At 35.4% G+C, this 16,159-nt stretch overlaps 2 pseudogenes; one reads left to right on the top strand and one right to left on the bottom strand.

The window, feature by feature from the left end:
- Positions 1-5,179: 5,179 nt before the first annotated feature.
- On the bottom strand, positions 5,180-7,297 carry LOC120190382 (annotated as a pseudogene).
- Positions 7,298-8,353: 1,056 nt separating this feature from the next.
- Positions 8,354-14,606, top strand: LOC120190027 (annotated as a pseudogene).
- The last annotated feature ends 1,553 nt before the right edge of the window (positions 14,607-16,159 follow it).

Genomic DNA, 16,159 nt, shown 5'->3' with positions numbered 1-16,159 from the left:
TTTTGTTGTCCATTTTTTGTTGTTGTGTATCTGTAAATTAGTTAGTTGGTAAGTTTATATTAGATTATATAAACTAATTTGTGCGAAATAATTCCCGTTTAAAAAAATATTGTGTTTAAAAATATTTAGTGTTGTTTAAAAAATATTTTGTTTAATTTATATTATATATGTAAATTAGTAAGGAGTAAAAATTAATTGAATGAAATAATCCGACCAACGCATTATCTCGTGAAATAATTCTTTCGAAAACATTATCTCGACAGTTTTGCCTAACAAATTTGTTTAATATTTAAAAAATTAAAAAATATTTTCAAACTAATCATTATTATTAGTAATCATTATTAAATAATTAGTATCAAACCTAAACCATTAATATTTATAATAAATAATTATTAGTAATCATAACTAAATCATATTATTATTAAATAATTAAATATCAAATCATTAGATTAATAATAATTATTAAATCATTATTAGTAATATTAGTAATCAATTAATCAAATTAAATAACAAATTTTATTTGATCATTAATATAATAGTATATTACATTATATTTAATTATTTAATGATTTATGAAATTATCTTATCTAATTTTTTAATCTAAATTTATTTATTTTTTATTTGTAGAGAAAATGAGCAACAACTTTTTCACGATTGTCCATTATAATGGACAGATTATGGAAAATGAGATCAGAGTTGTTTTTCAGTCTAAAATAATAATAAATATGATGTTCAAAAAAGACATCACATTTATAGAAATGAAGCATAAGATAGAAAGAAAAATTCGAGCTGCAGTTGATGGTTTGAGGTATAGGTTTATGATATGCCCCAACCCAATCAGATATGTTGCGGTTCCACTTGAAGAAGATGATGATATTGGAACCATGGTTGGATTACATGAGTCAACCAATATAGCAATTATTGAATTATTTGTTGATGTGCGTAACATATGTGATATTTCTAGGTCATCAAGAGGTATGACTCAAAATCCATCTGAAATGGCTTTCGATAGTGAGTTTGAGGAGCCGACATACAGGTTCCCAAACAGTTTTATGACACTATTGGAAAGTGAAAATGAAGTCGAAGGGACATTTGCAGCAGCAGAGTATGAGACGAGAAACATAACGGAATTGGTTGTTGATATTGATACTGAAAATCGATAGGGAGAAATTCATGATGATTCAGGCGAAGATGAAGAAACCGAAGAACCCGTTTAGGGCGACGATGAAAATATTTTCGGTGGAGGTGCAATTGATGAAGTTCTGACACCGTATGAAGCTACTCCTCACATGTACGAGATAGACTATGATGCGATGAGGGCACCTGAATTCCTAGACATGCCACATTTACCTCCGTACCAAATGGCTGAATCATTTGATAATTCTGGTGAATTTTTAGTTGGGGTACAATTCAAAGGAAAAAATGAAGCTACGCTAGCGATTAAAGAGTACTGCATCAAATATCATGTTGATGTCCATGTTACAGAGTCCAACCAAAAAACACTATATGCAAAGTGTGTAAAATATGGCCCAGAGTGCAAGTGGAAGATTAGAGTGTTGAAAAATCAAAGGCGCGATGCTTGGGTCATCACGAGGTACAATGGTACGCACACATGTTTGCAAAACTCCATCGAACAAGACCACCGACTATTGGACTCCGATGTAATATGCGAATACGTGAAGGCGATGGTTGAAAATGATCCAAGGATATCTTGTTCAGTGTTAGCTGCATCTATTCGAAGCCAATTTGGATATCAAGTAAAATATGACAAGGTGTGGAATGCGAAGATGAAGGTAATGAAGCTGACGTATGGAGATTGGGATACATCGTACAATGAGTTATAAATTTTGGTATGTATGTCGGGACAGTAGAATCATTAAATGCGTGATGTAACGATCCCACATCGTCGAACGGTTGTGGTGCGCTATTATCCACATCGATAATTTCCGCTTCAGGTTGTTGTGATGAACTCCCACTCCCACTCGGTAGAGAGTATTCAACTTTACCAAATCTTTTCTTAAACCTCAAAAAATGTCGCATCTCTACCATTGTTGTCAAGAACGGCTTTCCATTATCCCAAAAATAAGCAAAGTAAGCCGAAGTCTCAAAATTAAAGTCGTCGTCTTGAATGTCGTCAAGAATTGGCATGAATGAAGCCCTATTGTTCCAAGCATTAATGTAGGTTGCATGCTTCTCAACCCAATTCACCTTTTCTTTGTGGCGACCATCAAATATGTGCAGGTGGTCATTCGTCTCAACCCAATTCACCTGATGACGACCATCTAAGTTTTGGAGGAGGTCATGATCCCATGGACTCCGTGGAATAGGTTGGTGGAAGTGAAATTGCCTCAGCACTCTATCACCAAACTGGATCTCAACAAAAGAAAAATTGATCAATGGTGTAACAGCATACCAATATTGAACCCATAAAAAACATCGTGCGGCACCAACGCCAAAATTTCTTCATTCATGTATAGTCTCCAATTAAACTGTACAATTAAATTAATAATAAAATTGATTTAAATCAAATAATATAGTTAATTTAAATAATAAATAATAATAACATATTATACATACCACATTTTTTGCCTTAATATCGATCTTCAGCCTGAACTCTTTAATGTTGTTGTGCACCAACCCCGTGCCTTCAATTTTATGCCTCCATCTATGTATCAATCAAACAAAAATATGGTCATTTTGTTCAATAATTTTAATCAAAATAAATAAATTTATAATTAATATTTTGTATTAAAATAGAGAATTCATATTACCTTCCGGCAAGTGGAAAGTCAACCGCAGTCCGACTAATCGGTGTCAAAAACAGAAGTCTATGCCAAGCCCATGATTGTAGCAGCAGCAGACATCCACCGATTTTTTATGTATTATTATCATTCACAACTAATGACGCCTTGCACATCTCACGATACAAGAACGCCAATATCGCCGATCCCCAGCTATATTGCCTACTAGTCTTAAAATTTCTTAAAAGAGAAGATACTGAGTCTGAACATAACTATCAGATTTATCCAGCATCAAAATTTAGGAAATCAATTGCAATATATATGCTCGTGTTGCATATATAATTTCGTGCTTCGTACTATTTGGTTGAAGCTGAAATTCATTCTTCAACCATGACAACCTCACACGTCACCCTTTACACTCTGGTGGTACGGGCGTTTTCCCAAGAAACAAACTGCAAAGTTGTGCCACGTTAGTAAACTCATGTGTCATTACCACCGACATCCCATTAGTTTGGACCCCGAGTTGCATTGCCACATCCTCTAGAGTAATCGTACATTCGCCACACGGCAAATGAAACGTGTGTGTTTCTGGTCTTCAACGTTCAATCAACGCACTGATCAAACCTAAGGTCAACTTGTAATCTCACACAAATGTTACATACCAAAATCCAGCCTCTTGCAGGTTTTCTTCTATCAATCGGCGTGGCTTGGGCACTTTATGTAGCCGATGACAAAGGACTCGCTGCTAGTCCTCCTGCAATTAAATAATACAAAATAATTATCACAATCATAAAATAATATTCAAATATTTATTAATAATAATTTATTAAACAAATATTTTATTCACCATTATTCCCAAATAACTTGAAATATGTTCATTGTTAAGTCTCAACAGTAGAATTTGGTCAGTCATTCGAATGAATCTGTAAAAAAAAATTAAACAACAATATTTAAAAAATCATTTAATATAATCTAATGTTAAGTAACTAACTAACTAACTAATTTACAACACAACAAAAAAAATTAATATAATAACTTATAATTTACTACTAAAAAACTAATTAACTAAATTTTTTATATAATATAAATTCAACAAACAAATATAACTTAACTATATAACTAACACAAACTAATTACATATTTTTTTATATATAACTAACTACTAACAAATTAACAAATTATTTTTATTAATATGTAACTATCAGACATACTAATTAAATAATTTTTTATTTCTATATGATATAACTTAAACTAACAATAATATAACTTAAACTAACAAATTAATTAACTAATTTTTTGTTTTACCCTAATTTATAATAATAAACTAATTAACTAATAATTTATAATATTAAACTAATTTAAATAATTATTCTTTTATATAACTTAAACTAATAAACTATTTTTTATTATAATAAAACTTAAACTACTAATAAACTATTTAACTAAATTTTTATATAATATAAATTCAACAACCAAAATATAACTTAACTATTTAACTAACTACAAACTAATTAAATATTAGAATAACTAACACACTAATTAATTAGTTTGTTTGATAGAATTATTTTTTTAATATATAACTATCAAACAAACTAATTAAATAATTTTATATTTATGAATCATATAACTTAAACTAACAATAATATAACTTAAACTAACAAACTAATTAACTAATTTTTTTTACCTTAAACTAACTAACTAATTAACTAAAATTTTGTTTTACCTTAAACCATAAACTAACAAACTAATAATTTAAAATAATAAACTAATTTAATTAATTAAAAAACTTACCTCGATGTTGTGCTCTCCCTTTCTTCTTCTTCCTCTTTTCCCTTGCTCTCTTCTCCCTTTATTTCTTTTATGTTTTACTCATTAACCCATCTAATATATAATACAACCACCCATTCCGTCTGCTTCAATTATATCACCCTCAAATTGTCATTCACGTGAGTTGAACGACTGCAATAATGCATCAATAAGGGCTGCAATAATGCAACAATAAGGGCTGTAATAATGCAGCAATAATGCAGCTGAATTCACGCTGCATGGGAGCAGGGGCGCAGCGGGTGGGGATAGTCGTGCAGAGGCGAGCAGCAGCCATGAACGTTGGCGACCTATCCCATGCGAAGTGTTGTGCATGCAAAGCATGCATGTCGCTCGGATGCCCTGGCGACCTACCATGTCACTGGGATGCCATGGCGACCTATCCATCCACGTTCATGGCGCATGCAAACCCCATACAGGTCGCTCGGATGCCATGGCGACCTCCAAGCCCGGATGCCATGGAGACCTACGGCTGCACTGTAGAATTCACCCTATCTCAGCAAATAATATGGCGAGAACATTATCTCGTGAAATAAAAAGTTTGAGAACATTATCTCGGGGAATTTGCCCTGAGAAACCCATCAATTATCATTTTTTTTAATTTTGTTTTCATTCTATTTACAAGCCAATTTCATGTCAACGCTTCTCAGGCAGATTGCAAAAGCCTGAAATGCAGATAGGGGATTCCGGTAGTCCATAGTGAACATATCTTTCCCAACCTTGGCAAACTGTAGGATTATCTTATCATTATCGGGTGGCGCGTGCTGAGATGGGGTGGGTGCACTGGCTGCTGCTGGTTGCGGTGTAGCCGCGATTAACTGGGAGTTCTTAACTGATGCAACGGTTACTCGCCCTCGGAAATTCAGGCACCAACACAGCAGTTGATCGCGCCATCTAGGGAGCTTGTTTTTCAGGATCAAGGGTTTTGTTTTCCTGTCATCTTCGTCGTCCCGTAATACACCGATTTCTGGAAATCTAGAGCTGCTGAAATCAACTGAATGATCAAGAGAAGTGATGCTTCTGAATGAGTCATCTAAAGGGTGGCGGAGAAGCTCCGGCTGGCCAGGGACAGAACCGTCTGCATCAAGAGCTGCGAAAGGGATAGAATGCATGACGCAATGCATCCTTCGCGGGCCTCAGGCGCCTAGAACATTTAGTTCATAACTAATTTGAGCTATGTTGTAGCTGCCAGTGGGGACTTTGTGGGAAACCTTCGACTTGATCGGCTGGTTGGAGGAACTTGAGAAGCAGCATAGGCATTCTGGGTGTCGTATGTTATGAACTTTGTGCCAAGAAAGTTTGATCTGAAATCCAAAAAGAAAAACGTAGTTACAAATATTATTCCATAAGCATGGAAATTTCTGCAACTTATAGAGAATCTTTCTAAAAGCTAGCTTCTAAATTCAAAGAAAGAAATTCACGGAAGGGACATGTCGACCATGGACACCAATCTAAAACAGGAGTCGGAAAAAATGCTAATAAGCACATTCATCTAGAACTAAACCAACAAGAAAGGGTCTTTAGCTTTTGACGCCAGTCTGTTTATAGAAACGAATCCTACCTACTTTCGGAGTAAAAAGTTTAATATTGGCTCATAAGAAGCGGGTTGAGATCTACGGTAGGAGAAGTATAATGCTGATGCTTCAAGTTTCTAACACTATTCTTTCAGAATGGAAGGGCAATATTAGCATTAAAATGTCACAATTCCCTTTCAAATTCATACCTCAGCTTTCCAATGTAACTATTGCTCGATCTTGAAATGTTGTCCGCATTCAAAGAAATTATATACTCGGTGGACGTAGTTCTGCGCGTCCTTTTTGCAGAAAGGAGAAATCTCCCGTTTTCAACTAGCAGAGCTTCAAAAGAAATACGATATGACAAGACCTAGGTGTAAGTTTAGCAGGAACAAGAATGAGAAATCAAAAACCGATAGAAGATGCACTTAAACATCTATTGTGTTACGAGACAAAGAATTAATCACTCGATCTCTTGACTGTAATAGTGCTTCACTATGATACGAAATTGAAAAGTGCTACCCTTTTTTGGTAAATGACAGTAAATATAAATGCTTTTAGGGATTGTCTTATAGAACAACAATAAAATCAGTACTATCTAATATCTCTATTTACAAAGGCAACATAATTTAAGAATGGTTGCAGAGAATCACTCTTACCAGGGCTAACATACAGAAAGAGGTGATATGTCAATTTCGATTTATCCCTCTTAATGGAACACTGGAAAGTTCCATCACATGGCCCGGGCTGAGAAATCGAACAAGAGAATTAGAGTTGCGGTCTCGAGCGATAGAGTATAAATGCAAAGGCATATAATTGAAGTTGTTTTCAAGATGAACTCAAACCAGAAAAAAGATTGATCCATGTCCGGTATCCAACCTGCTTTAGATACACCGGGAAAGTAAGCTTCCCACAGAATCCAGGATTCTTAACGATGTCTTTGCAGATGACTCTCCATTATCGACAAACTGCAGCACATGCAACAAGGTTCTTTCGAGCCAGCTACGTGATCTCACTCTCTTCCAACCTTTTGATCACATCAATGAGCAGCTCTGGAGGGAGATTAGCCCAACTGCTGTTCTGAATTACGAGAGGCTCATCATGTGAAGAACCATAAGATTTTCCTCTCTGATGCCCTATGAGTCTAGCATCAAAACTCCAACTAGATAAGCTCCCGAATCTATCCCTCACATCCCGAACTATGCTACGGAAAGACATTTCTCACCCGAAATGTATAATCTACTAACCATATATAAGTTTTTTTTTAATACCTTCCAAATCTCAAGGCTGAATTCCATCAAATCACCATATCTTTAATTTCAGAACCCAGCCAAGATCCGCAACAAAAAGTGGAAAAAATTACAAACAAGTCCAGAATATATTAAAATCTTAACTCTATCTCTAAAAGGAAAAAATGGGTTTGTGACTCACTAGATTTTAGACATTAAAAAGAAGAAAGATTTTATGAAATCAGAAAAAATTATTAAAATCATAAAAATGAGTTTGAGATTTCTCTTTTATGTGTAACAGACTGAGTTTTGAAAAGCTCAATAATACAGAACTATCAGATGATGCTGAAGAACGTACAGATACAGATAAACATATATTTTATTATTGGTTCAGACATCTACAAATTTTTATGCTGAGCGGAGATCCTATCAATATTTCAGGTAGTAACATACAATGAGTTTTCAGTTCAGATAAATATTACAGATGACTGTGTTTAAGATATCAAAATAAATTATTTAATGTGTTCCCATAAAACCAGTAAAAAGATACATTATGTAACCCGGACTCGAGACATCCATTCCTTGAGATTTCTCTCTATGTAACCCAGACTCCAGACACCAATTAAATTTGGCTCAGGATCTTAGAGGTTAACAGTGATTAAAATTTATTAAATCATTAACGTAAAAGATTAGGATATTTTTTTTGAATTGGTGATCAAAATCGAACGAACTGTAAATATAAGGACCAATCGTGTAGTTTTTGCAAGAAATAAAAAGGAGGGATGGAGAGAGAGAGAGGGTCAGCGTTAGAGAGTGAAAAATTTGTAGTTAATAGAGGGAGTAGGTATAGAGCCATGGCCACAATTAACGATTTTCTTTGAATCCATACGCTTCAACCCTTTGCAAAGTTATTATGTGTTGCTGTGGCTGTTGTTGGTGATAGTGTGAGTGAATGTTCTAGACAGCGAAAGTAAAAAGAAGAAGAGAAAGACCCAAAGGCCAGGTCAGTTGGAAACAGAGAGAGAACCCTTTTTTCTTTCTTACAGATGCTCTCTCAATGGGGAAAAACGAGGACCCATATCTGCAGCAAAGAGAGAAGAGTCTTGAATCAGGGAATCATTCAGGATTCTTGTGTGGTAGATGTTGGATGGTTTCATCGAGGCTTTCAGAGGAGTTCAGTTTCAAATGTGTTTTCGTTTTGTTTCTCAGTTTGTCGGTTTTGTTGCCTGGGATCTTCTGGATCCTTCCTTTTCGTTCTATAAACTCTGGGTTTGATGCTACTCAAGCTATTAAGCTCAGTGGTAAGTTTTCCTCTCTCTCTCTCTCTCTAAATTTAGTTTCTCATATTATTTGTTCGACTAGGGTTTAATCGTTGAAGTGGGAATTTTGTAATTTTTGGCAATATTTTTCTATTTGATTAGGACTTTTTGATCTGTTATTTTTCATTCAATTTTGTTGTTTGAATTGGATCCTCAACTGTTGATGACTAATGAGTATTTCCCTGATTGATATCCATTCACCTTGTAACTGTGTTGCAACTTGGAATTAGGGTTCTTGATTGGCTCCTGTTGTTACTGCACTTGATAATATTTCAGATTCAAAATTTGTCTTTTATATCTGGAGTTTTGATTTTCTAAAATGTGGGGTTCCCTTGTCTCTCTTGTTTGCCTTGATTTTTATTATTGGTTGTCTGCTAAGGTTCTGGGTAAATGGTATTGCCATTACTTCAACTTCTACTAAACTTTCTATGAGGGCAGTTTCTTTATTGATTTCGCAATTGGAACTATATGTTTTTCAATTTTATGGTTAAAGTCTGGATTCAATCAAAATTGTAGCATAGAGAGGGATTTTTTTTCCCGTGTTTAGAGTATTTTTCCCTTTTGTGATACGAAAACAATTAGCAGTTTGTTTCGATGCTTTAAGCGGAATTATTTGATCCAATTGCGGTGTAAAATATAGTTTACACAATCATGTTTATTTTAATGCTAAACTCTACAACCTAAAACCCTGTATTCTAACCTATAAACCATAAACCATAAACCATAAATCCAAAACCATGAATTCTAAAATCCTAAATCCGAGATAGGACAAATGGCATTGGAATAGACAGGGTTGTGTAAACTAAATTTTACACGGCCTTTGTATCAAATAATTTTCCATGTTTTAATCATTTTTTTGCTTTTAAACAAAATCTCAAATTTATGAGACAATGATACCTTAATTGATAAACTGTTGATCACATAAAAACTAGTCATCTTTTGCAAGATCATGTGCCATCATACAAGTATTCAGTTCTCTATTGAACTCAATGGCGTTCCTTTGCTTGTAACTTCATTCTTGAACTGAGCTATCAAACTAAGACGATGGATATTAGTTCCTTATTTAGATTTAGCCTTTCCTGATTTGGTCTAAATGCATTGTGAAATATGACCTCTCATCCATTGTGTCTCCATCACACCGACTGATCTTTTGTGTTCAGTGATGCACTTCCATAAGTAATTTTTCTTGTTTGTTATTTATATATGCGTTTTATTTATTTTTTGCAGCCTCAGTTCATGCATATTTTAAACTTCAGAAGCCAGTTTCAGATCTTTTTCAGTATATTGAAAAGTTAGAATATGATATCTTTGAAGAAATAGGCGTACCGGCTACTAAGGTTTTACACCAAACTTTGGCCATTTATATTAAATATATTTACTTCCCATTATGTAAGAAGTTTATCTAAAATCTACTCCTTTGACAAGTGGCTATCTTGTCCATGCACCAGTCAGGTGATCTAACTCTACTGATGTGGTGTTTGGTGTTCTTTCAAACCCCATGAATAGTCCAATAAACCCAGTATCCCTAAGTGTACTTAGATCATCTTTAATTGAGCTGTTTCTTAGGCAATCTAATCTGACTTTGACCATCTCAATTTTCGGGTAACTTTTTTTTTTTTTTTATAAAAGTTGGAGGTCTCATTAAAAACTCTATTCGTATCCATCCATATACTAAGATGTATGTTAACAAACATTGGAAGGAAGAAAAGAGCACCTCATAGTTTATTAATAATAATATCGAATACATATGGAAACACATAATATCATCATATGGAGAAATACACCATTACAACAAACCAGAAACTCCTAAAATCTCACATACTCAACTGGAAAACCCCATCGACAATCACTCTGTTTCTAGATTACACCTCCAGTAAAAGGAAAAAAACAACGCAAAAGAACATAACACAAATGAAAACTAACACTTGCAACCATTTAGAATAAATCAAAGCCCCAATTGAAGAAACAAGATCTAAAGAGTATCGTCTTCGTTAGGGACCCAAGAATTTGATTTGAATGAAGGTTTAATTTCATGCACCATGATTTTGAAAGAGTTAGCACCGACCTTCAACTCCAACGACTCATCGATTCTCAAATGAGTCTTTGTAAGGATTTGAATTTTTGCCCGATCAAAAGATGATGGTGACTGACAACTTTCGTCGATTGCTAATAAATTACCCCACGTATCTACAATGTTTTTGAAAGTATCCCAATTCCAAGCATAAAAAGGAACTCCCTCTCAAACTAACCACACTCGACGACATTCTACCATCAGACTCTCTGACCAGGCTTCAACTCTGGAGAACCACTTTGCGAGAGTCTCTGATTTATCGTTCTTCACAACACTCAATGAAGCAGAGTCTTCAAAAATCATTAGTACTGCATTTCCAGCAGCTCTCATTAACGAGAAACCAGTGAGGCTTTTGGCTTGCATTTGACTAGCGAGATTATCGATTTTGATAAAGTCCTTGCACCACCCCACTAGACATTAACTCAACACGTGAAGTTTATCCTCGTTCATAACACCTTAAACTTCACAATGATTATTGTTCAAAACAAATTCCATCCCCGCCTTGTTGTGGAAAGTTGTCGAGGTTTAAATTTAGCCAAAGAAACACTAATTTTGTTGCCGTCATTATAAGAATATTTCATTTGTGAGATTGCTTTCATTGCTTCTTCAATTGTTGCAAAACGAATGAACCCAAAACGAACCCCTTTTCAATTGCTTTTGTTCGGAATGAAAGCATCAATTACACGACCATGGGTGCAAAATAAAGATCCAAACCTCTTCCAATGGATCGTCTCTAGTAAATTTTCAATAAATAATGTGTAGCATCCAATCCTGTACCCATTACTTATTTTTGGATGGCATTCTTTCCACCAATTATCATACCCAATTCTCCCACTTCTTGCTACTTGACCAGGCTTTTCATCACAACACCCCTTTGTGGTGAACTCCTTGGTTCCATCATGGACAACCACTGCAGCAGTTTGAGCTGGTGATGTATCGTAGACGATGCCTGCAAATGGGATCTCTTTAACTTATCCTTACTCGACCTCGACTTCACCTGAACACCTCCCATTCCACCACCGTGATAATTCCTTGATCTAAAATCACTTGCTGCTTGGTTCCTCCTAATGTCGCTCAATGGCTGCTTCCGATTACTACCATAACCACCATTGACATTTTCCTTCGCAACAGGTGGATCTTTCCATTAACCGTAGGAAACCGAAGCATACTGAGGATTCGTTTGGATACAATCAACGCAAGTTTTATTTCCCGGCTGTGTTTGTAGAACCCGTAGTCGCCTCGTAGCTACCCTCTTTGAACCAGAATTCTCGGACGTAGCCATTAACCGTAGTCTGGGCTCTCCATTGGTTAATCCCAAAGGTGGGAAGGCATAGAATATCCTTGGGAGCAACTTACCTCGGATCCGGGACGATCCAACGGCTACCAAAGGAAATCGGAACATTCCAAGTTGCTGCGATTTCTGTCGTTTTTGTGTAGATGGGGGCTTTTTCTTCAGAATCCGAACTTAGTTCTGAATTCCCAGTGTCGGAGCGAGTCAACCAAGGTTGTTTGTGTCTCAAAATCACCGTTGACGGCGGCTAATACGGTGGGCCTCGGCTTAGATCTGCTTTGATGTTAGGCTGTCTCATGAAACGAAGCCTAAATCCTTGTTGCTGGCGTCGATGCGAGCAGACTGTGAAGTTTCGATGGTCAATGGCCACCGGTGATGGCGGCCGGCATGGCGTCTGACGATGGATATGGCGTGGCCTAGAGAAAAGGGAGAGGGAGTCGGGGTAGAAAAAGAATATACGCCAATGTTAGATCGCCTGAATTCAATAGAGAAGCTGGAGCTTCTCTCACTAACTTTTGACTTTTTGGCCACGTTTTTCGGGCAACCTTCCAAGTTTGAGATTTTAAATTTTCCCGGTGGTATAACTGTAATCCCTGTACAACCTGCTTTCATCTGGCCAATAACCCAGATTCTATTTAATTTCACTCTGAATAATTCCGTAGCCGAAATACTGGACAACTTTATCCAGTTAAAAGGTCAGCTGAAATATGGACTGCATCTGGGATCTTATGAGGTGTGACATCTGTCTTGAGCTAAACTTACACATTTCGGTTTCCCCAATGTCTGGTTTTTGGATCGATCTATGGTAGCATCGCACTACCATTCTCGTGACTTCAGATCTGATCAAATAGTGTTTGGAAGTGGAAATAGGAAAATTTCTTGCTACCAAATTATTCCAAATCAATTGAATTCTTGAATGTTAATATAACACAGTGCATCTCTAGTGTTGTGTGTTAACTGTCGACATTTTTTGTTGTTGACGAAGTTCCAGCTCTGGCTTAGCTCCTAGGATATAGATATAACTGCCAAATCATGTATTAGTAATTGCATCCTAGCGCCAGTTTTAGGGATCAAAACTTGAAGTTTCTTCATTGCAACGGAACAGAAGTTAGGGTTGGAGGGAGGAGCAAATGCCCTGATGTTTTTGTTCCTATATATGGTATTTCTCGCTAATAGTTAATTTTATTTGTTAATTGCAGAATTTGTTTGTGCAACTAACAAACCAAAATGGGTCCACAATATCCTCCCTGGTCATGGTTCAGGCTTCAGTGGCGTCATCTGATTTTGGTAACCTTCTGCCTCAGAGATTAAAGCAATTGGGTTAAACCATCACAGTCTACTGCAAAGAATCTTGGTCCTAATAACTCAGTCTTTGGTAAAGTCAAAAGCATTAGCTTGTCATCTTATCTCAAGGGTACACTTCATGTTGCCCCTCCCACTGCTTCACCAGCTCCACCGCCCGGGAAGTCAATTTCCCCACATCCAACTTTTTCACTGACACAGTCACCAGCATCATCACCCAAGAGTCATCATCTCCAACCTTGGTGTAAATGTACTTCTCCGTCTGGTCATAGTCCCCTTCATTCACCAGGTCCTAGAAGCAGTCCCTACCCTTCTTTTCCTCCATTGATTTCTCCTGCACCTTCGATTGCTGTTCCACCCCCTTTTCCATACACTCACCCTGCCGTTCCACCAAGATCTCATTCTAGCCTAATTCCTTGGCACCCACCTGCAATGAATCCGAGGTCACAGTTGTCTCTGGATGTACCACCATTACCTTCAGTGTCTTACGGATCTTGTCCAGAGCAGGGTATGGATGGTGCAAAAGGCCCAGTTTCTGCACCACTTGCTCAGCCTCCATCAGTGCAATCGCCATCATGTAAGCATCCAATGCTAAGTGACTTGTACTATTCTCCCTGAAGCACATATTTATATGATCTGCATGTCATTTGTTTTTGAAAAATGATCCTACCTATGGTTGCGAATTTAGCATCGGTGTATGGAACTTTCTAATATTTGTTAAGATTCATCTAGCTTCCATCTACCTATATTTTGATAATGGTGCTTTAGATGATAGCCTTATTGCAATGATTGTTTTTTTGATTGTTGTGCATTTGCAGCTAAAGCAGTTATTGTTGTCCCCAAGAATTTCGGGCTATCAGGATTCGTGGGAGTGTTGATCATTTGTCTTATTTTATGATGGATTTGATTCATTATGTGGAATGTCACCTAAAGTAACAAGTCAGCTAAAAGACGATGACAAATGATGTTGATTTTGAAGCTACAACGGAAAGTTTCGAAGTTTTTCGTTTTCCTTCAGGCAAGCAATGTACATATGTAAACGAGATGGATGAAGTTATGGTCCAAGCCAGAAAGTTGGCAGGCCATGCCATCTTACCGATTACGATTTCATTTCAATATGATATTCTTTTTCCCAAAGGGAAAACTCCTGGAGATGTGGGTATGGAGGAAGCAGAGATGAAGGAAGAAGCCTCTCTACATTTATTTAATTCAAAGTGTAAAGAATATGGTCTACATCTTTATGAGCCCCTACCATGTCATATACAAATGTAAAATCTAGTGTCTCATGATACTCCGGGAATGATAAAAGAAAAAGTCAAAAGGGTCATTGTTATCCTTGTAATAGTCCGAATTTATATTTTTTGCCCTTATCGTATTTTTGTATCAATTGAGTGGTTGTTGAATTGCATCATCTTATAACTTAATCTTAACTTAAAACCTTAAATTTTAAATCCTAAATCTTAGTTCCACAATCTATAAATCATAAACCTTAACTTAAAATCTTTAACTATAGTAAATATCACGTTATCATTCATATATAAACTGTCATGTCAATACTTTGAATTGTTGTATTAGCATATTAGATTTTTATATCACACAATTAATTATCATGTGAAAGTTAACGGCCAACAAGGGATTTTATCAATAAAAAAATTTATACAATTCAATGAATTTAATGATCAAATCGATATAATTAAAAAAAAGTAGTATTTTGATTTAAATTTACTAGGAGAGTTCTTTTGGTAGTTATTCATTTTATTGATTATATGTACATTTTGAGATTTTATTTGCGTTAAAATTATCCCATAAGCTTGCGTATTATTACTTAATCTGGTACACAGTAATTTGAAATTAGTTAATGGGTGATGGAAGAAAGCAATAAAAGAGGAAAACGAAGGTGAAAGAAATGGGATGTCGTACTCATAATAAAAGTCGAAGAGCTGCTTAAAGTATGCAGTTGGGGCTGTGGGTAATAAGTGTTCCTCTACTACTACTACTAGTATTATTATTATTTATTATTATGTTTGAATAAATTCAAGTACACGTCCCTAAGAACAGGCGCAAGATTTCATATTAGGGGAGTGAAGTCATAAAATTCTAGAGTGGGATGAGTTTATAAAATTTTAACGGAAGTAAAAATAGATTATCAATAAAAAAATAAAAATAAAAAATAAAAAATATAAAAGAATTTAAAAATTTTAAGGAAGAAGATGGTCCCCACCCGCTCCTCTCAATCAATCCCTATACGTCCCAACCATCTTTTCTCTGCAACTCCATGTGTTGTCCTTTGTAATTCCATCTTCTCCTCTTTATTTATTGTTTCTTTCTATTGCTTATCTCCAACTGTTTTGATAGCTTCTTGCAATGAATACTGCATCATATTTCACAAATATGAAAACATTTTGTTTGATTCACAGTAGTCTACATGGATATGATTTAGTATATCGACAACGTTAATATTTGTAATTAACTTGTTTTTATAAATATTTTAAAAGAGAATTGAATTGAAATTATTAAGATTTTATGAGATAAATTTCTTAATTAAATATATGCTTGATTTTTGAATTTATACGCTTCTTCCACATTTATTCTTAATTTCTCTTCTCACATTAATTCATAAACTTTTATTCCCTAGATATTGATCCTTTTTGTAACAGCATTGAATGAATGTTGTCTCATATTGTTCTATGTCATAAGTGGCCAAATTTAATCAAGGTAGACATTGAAATCTAAATTTTCTTTTTATTAATTATTTAATTTATAATTATATTTATCTTGAAATTTATCTCTGTTTACTCACATATAAAAATTTCATACTTGAAACAACCACAAAAGGGAAAGCTTTTCATATTAACTCTGTGTTGCTAG

This window comes from Hibiscus syriacus, unplaced genomic scaffold (assembly GCF_006381635.1).
Source record: "Hibiscus syriacus cultivar Baekdansim isolate YM2019G1 unplaced genomic scaffold, ASM638163v2 tig00116962_pilon, whole genome shotgun sequence".
NCBI lineage: Eukaryota > Viridiplantae > Streptophyta > Magnoliopsida > Malvales > Malvaceae > Hibiscus > Hibiscus syriacus.
This window is presented reverse-complemented; position numbering and strand designations above follow the sequence as displayed.